Source organism: Peromyscus eremicus, chromosome 15 (assembly GCF_949786415.1).
Source record: "Peromyscus eremicus chromosome 15, PerEre_H2_v1, whole genome shotgun sequence".
Lineage (NCBI taxonomy): Eukaryota > Metazoa > Chordata > Mammalia > Rodentia > Cricetidae > Peromyscus > Peromyscus eremicus.
The window spans coordinates 39,176,177-39,182,185 of NC_081431.1; positions in this window are offsets into that span (position 1 = coordinate 39,176,177).

A 6,009-nucleotide genomic window follows, 5' to 3' on the forward strand; every position below is an offset into this window, starting at 1 on the left:
TGTCTACCTACATCTTTAAGGTCAGGTCTACTCATCATTTCAAGGTCAGGACTTGCAGTGTCTTGAGTGTAAGAAGCAGTATTTAACAACACAGGACCCTCCAAGCTTTGTAGTATACCCTGTGATCCCATTTCAAGGGTCAGAACCCATGACAGGTGGTGACTAACACTCCCACTGACTCATGAGAGCTTTGAGAAAGTCCCTCCAGGCTCCTGAGCTCCGGCAGCCTTCTGCTGCCACCAGGGATGAATCACAGAGCCTGTCACCATGAATGTGACATTTGGGGACTGTACACATATGACTTAAGATAGAGAGTGGGAAAGGGAGGAAGAATGACATAAACATGTCCAGAACAAAGGATTAAAGAGTCACCAGTACACCTTGCCCATCCTGAGACTTGTAAGAGCAAAAATATTATATTTGGCAGTGACGGGGACAGTTCAGCTGGCTGCCTGACAGGCTCACAAAACTCTGTGACCTCCCACAACCAAAGTAAGCATCACTTTCTCCCTGCTTTCCCAGCACCCTCCCCCACCCATCTAAAAAAAAAATCCCTCTCCCAGTGAAGTTATATTTTGAAAATAACATAGTTACACAAAATCCCTTTAAACTATGTTTGTTCTATATGATGCCCTAATACATGCTAGCTGTAATTATTATGTTTATGTCTGGCCTGTGGATAAGTCCAGTACCGTTTGTCCCCTCAGATGCTAAAACCTTAACACCCACCTCCACCTCTGCCACACACCTTCACCACCAGGTCTCAGCTCAGATCTTAGCCAATGAACAGCACCACAGGCCCCCTGAGCACTCTAAACAGCCATTGCTACAGTATGCTATTTAGTTCTTTTTTTTTCCCAAAAAACACAAAACTACTCAAGGGTGGGAAAATTAATCTTAAATTTTAAATGCTAACCAAACATACCGTGGGGAGCTTGTTTGGGTCCTGATTCAGACAAACCAACTATAAAAGGACACTTTGGAGACAATCAGGCATGCTTGATTATAGGCTGGGTAGACTATGATGCCAAAATACAATTGTTAATTTTGTTAGATGGGATAATGGCATTGCGGTTGTTTTCTTAAAGGTCAGTATTTTGAGAGTGTCAGAGGTGAAATAATGTGATGTCTGGGGTTTGCTTTAAGGGATCTCCGCAAATAAAATTAAAAAAAAAGAAACAAGTCCTTGGCCATTAGTTCAATGGTAGAGTGCTTGCCTAGCATTCGTGATGCCTTGGGTTCAAACTCCAGTACAGTTAGAAGAAAAAAAGTACTAGATCAAATCAATGCGGCGAAAACCTAATTACCGAATGTTGGTGACGGGATATGACAGTTTCTTGTCATTGTCTCTACTGTGGCCTTCGTGAGCAAGATGGTTTTGCTGACCAAAAGATTTCAACAGTGGAAACTCAAGGCTGTGATAGACTGTTCAGAAGATAGCAGAGGATGTAATGAGGATGACCGAAACCTGGACCAGAGGCAGAAGTCCTGGGATTGGGTGAGTTCTGGTGACACTGACTTCTGGATCCCTGGAGTCTAGGGGCGACAGGAGAAGACTAGCATTGTGGCAAGGACTAGGGAAAGAGGCAGGACATCTTGACATAGGAAACCTATGGTTCTTGCAGGTGCTATCCAGGTCCTTGTATCCTATGATATCCCTGGGTGTGGTGGTATGAACAAGAATGACCTCCATATTTGAATGCTTGGTCATCAGGAAGTGGTACTACTTGAGAGGGATTAGGATGTGTGGCCTTGTTAGAGTAGGTGTGGTTTGTTGGAGGAAGTGTGTCACCTGGGGTGGGCATTGGGGTTTCAAAGCCCCAAGCCAGCCCCAGTGTCTCTTTCTTTCTGCTGCCCAGAGATCTGGATATAGAATTCTCAGCTACTTCTTCAACCCCATGTCTCCCTGCATGCTGCCATGCTCCCCACCATGATAATGGATTAAACCTCTGAAACTGTAAGCAAGCCCCAACATAAGAGTTGCTGTGGTCATAGTGTCTCCTCACAGAAATAGAACACTGACTAAGATGCTGGGAATGGTGTAGCCTCTTTCCAGCAGAGTACAACTAGTCCTTGTCTAGACTTTCCTTTTGAAACAGAAAATGTGTAAGGAGAACATTAGGATTCCCTTTGCCCTAATGTCTGTATGCCCTAAAACAACAAGATTCCCTTAACGCTTCTTAGGAGTCAGCACACTATGACTGTGGAAGACTAGGGATAGGCTGTTCTGTCTCTTAATTAAATTCTGTCCAGGTCTGGAGAGATGACTCAGTATTAAGAACACTTACTGCTCTCATAGAGGACCTGAGTTTGGTTCCCAGCACCTACATGGCATCTCGTAACTCCCTGTTACTCCAGTCTTAGGGATCATCACCATAAAGTGGAAAGAGCGAAAGCCACATCATTTTCTCTCTTGCTGGGGAAAATCAGAGACAGAAGAAGGTCCTAAGAAATGGGACGGTGAAGACAAACTGAGAAGTTCTCTGCTAATGTGGCTGAGCACTATGTAGCAGGAATAAAGCTATTTTCTTCAGCTGGCTTTTCCATTAGTCACTTGATTTTCAGAACCATAAAAAATTCTACTTTATTGTATTAATTTCAGACTCAGTGCTTTTTAAAAAGATTTATTTTTAAATTTTTATTGATGTGTGAATGTATGCTATGTGGAGTATATGTTTGTGTGTGTGTGTGTGTGTGTGTGTGTGTGTGTGTGTGAGCACGTGTGCATGCACCAATGCCCATGGAGACTGGAAGAAGTTATTGGATTCACTGGAGCTGGAATTACACCAAATGAGCTGCCTCATATGGGTGCTGGGACCCAAAGGGTCTTCTAGAAGAGCAGGAAGCACTCTTTATCTCTGAGCTATTACCCTGGCTCCAAATATATGTATGTATGTATGTATGTATGTATGTATGTATGTATGTATGTATATATGTATGTATGTATGTGTATAGAATACATATGCTAGTTCAATTCCTAGTAGAAAGTGGGTTGTAGTAAAATAACCTTGTTTACAGAACAAGAGACAGCATACCATCCCTTTCTTTATCTACTGGGTGCAAGAACAGAAGTCTTGAAAAAACACTGGACTTGTGAAGCCAAGGAGGGATCACTGGAAGAACGCAACCTCACCCAGAGATGTCCATTCCCCTTATATTTTGATAACATGGTTCCTCTTTCCTTTGAAGTCTCAGCCCTCTTCATCCACTCAGGTGCTGGTGAAGCTGTTAGTCACATTGTCCCATTCTTCTCCTGGGGGAACACGCTGATGCAACTTGTCCAGGCACACCATCCTTCTGGCCATTGTCATTAGCTCCGAAAGACATAAACAGGTCCATCACAGTCAAGTTTAGCAGTGCACAACACGACAGAACTGGGTTTCTCTACAGCAAGTGTCCTTCTTGCTGGTTCAGAGCCCTGCAGCCACGGCCCTTGCCCTGGCCCATGGGTATGTGCACACTCTCTCTGCTCTATAGTGAAGAACTACTATATCCTGTGGGACTCTGCATCTGATGCTAACCAAGAAGTCAGGGTTACAAAAAAATGGAAGCTCCCGTGGTTTATCAATCAGCCTCACTCACTATTTTGGGATCTGCTGAGGTAGGGATGAAATAGTTAACAACCAATGCTCTTGTGACATCATTGCCATCATAATCGTGATCATTGCCATCATAATCGTCTCTCTGTGTGTGTATGTAAGTGTATGTGTAGATATACATTCGTATGGGTGGATGCACACACATTGAGAGAGAGGGAATCCCTTCATGATTAGAAACTTAGAACTTCCAGTCCCATCTCCCCGCTCCGGGAAGAAGAGGGAAAGGGACAGAAGAATGAGTTCATAATAATCAATCATGCTTTACAGTGATCTCTCCATAGAAATGCCTAAAACGTGGGGTTTGAAGCACTAGGCTTGTTTACAAGAGTACAACCACGTGCCAGGAGAGAGGCAGAGCACCAGACTCCACAGGGACAGAGGCTCCTATATCAGCACCCTTCCAGGTATCTCTTCATATGGTCCCTTGACAATAAACAGTATGAAAAGGATAAACAAAATCAATTATTATCCTTGGTAATAAACAGTGATTTAGTAAGTAAACTTTTTTTCCTTTTAGTTATGTGAGCTAGTATGGCAGGTGATCAAATCTGAGAAGAGGATTATGGGAGCCTATGACTTGTAACCAAGTCAGACAGAAGCTGTGGGTGATGGGGAACCCACACTTCCAATTGACATCTGAAGCAGGCGGGGATGGGGGGAAGGGTAGCTGTTGAGTGGCTGAGACGGGGAAAGCTAATACTAATCAGGTAGATAGTGTCAGAACTGAGTGAAATTGTAGGTTACCCAGTCAGTAACCGCCAGGGAAAAGCAGGGGGAAGAGTTTGGTATAGGGGAAATGTCCCATTTGCTGGTATCAGAAGCATTATGTATTGAGTGTGATATAGAGAAAATGATTTCTCCTACATAGCTCATAAAGAGAAACTCCCCAGGACCAAAAAAAGAGGGGCTGGAGACCTGAGCTGTGCCAAGCTCCAGAGAGCCTTAGCATAGGGAAGCTGATTGGCTCTGATGGATCACAAAAGGACTCACATTACCCTGTCCCTGGGTAAGGGATGCTTATGTCACCCAGGATGGACAATGCAGGAGAGGAAAAATATGACCTCTAGTTACCTCTAGACTTGGGATAGGCTGTCAAGTACCTCTCTCCAGGCCCATAGTGTTTATTCCAGCCTTTTCTGTGTGAATGCTTCAGAAATTAACAGTCTCACTAGAGAGAACGGGCTACTCATAGGTGGAGACAGGACACTCCGGACTAGCATGTACTTGGCATCTGAAATACTTTAGGATGGAAGAAGGGATAAGGGAATTCCAAGTAAGTTAGGGCTCCAGTGCCTTTCAAAGTGACTTAGAGCCGGTGGGAGGTGACTGTTGGAAGGGTGTGGTTTTATTTGCTCTGGAAGACACAGTGTACTTCACTGGAGGAAGGCCAAGTTCTACTTTCACTACTTCCAGATGGAGCCTCAGGTTGAATTTACCTAGCACCATATTTCATCCTGGTTCTTGAAACTACTCTTTAGAAACCAGTGTCTAGGCAGTTGTCTGGCCTCCACCCAGTTCCGTATCTGTCTGACTCTGTCTTTGCACTCGTGGCTTCCCTCATTTTCTTTAAATAGGTCACGCTATCTCCCACCAGAGGGCAAAGGAATGCATTAGTAACAGAATTCTGCAGATTAGGTCTAATCGGCAACCGTCACTGTTACCCACAGCGTGTTTGGAGCCTGCCTGCCCACAGAGTTGTCTCTGGAGGCCTCACACTGCCAGGCTCTGCGGGTGCATGGACCGTCTCACTGAGACCCTTCTGGGTTTTAAAACCTGTAACGCTAATGAAAGCTCCCTTCAATTTATGACGTCCCGCTATAAAAATGTTGGCATGCATGCCCCTTCCTTATCCTCCTGGCTGGTGATGAAATAGTCTGTTATTCTAGTTGGAAACAGTTTTGACCCAAGGGATTTCTCAGCCAGAGGTAAATTGTTTCATTGTATCTATCCTGGTGGCCATCTGAATTTATATGTTTAAATGTTCTCCTGTCAAAGAGAATAGACCAAATATAAAGTGTGACCTTTGGCCAAGTTATTCTCGGGGAAACAGAATGGTTTCAAAGTTGATTGCTTAATATAAAAAACTCAAATCAAATTCTCTTACTTGTATTTTGCTTTAAGCTACCTTTCTGACACACAATATCAAAAACATTTCAGAGGTCAGTACTGGGCACATGAATCCCCTGAAATTGAACAACAATGAACTATCAGCTACTTAATATCACTTAGGGGGTTTTTTATATTAAAGACAACAAAAATTCAGTATGAGGTTCTGCCTTTTGAAACACAGCAAGATAAAACACAGTAAGAAAAGTTTAAAAAAATAAATAAAGAGGGGTTGGGGGTGTAGCTTAGCTGGCGGCAGAGTGCTTATCTAGCATGATTGAAGCCTAGGGTTCAATATTTATAT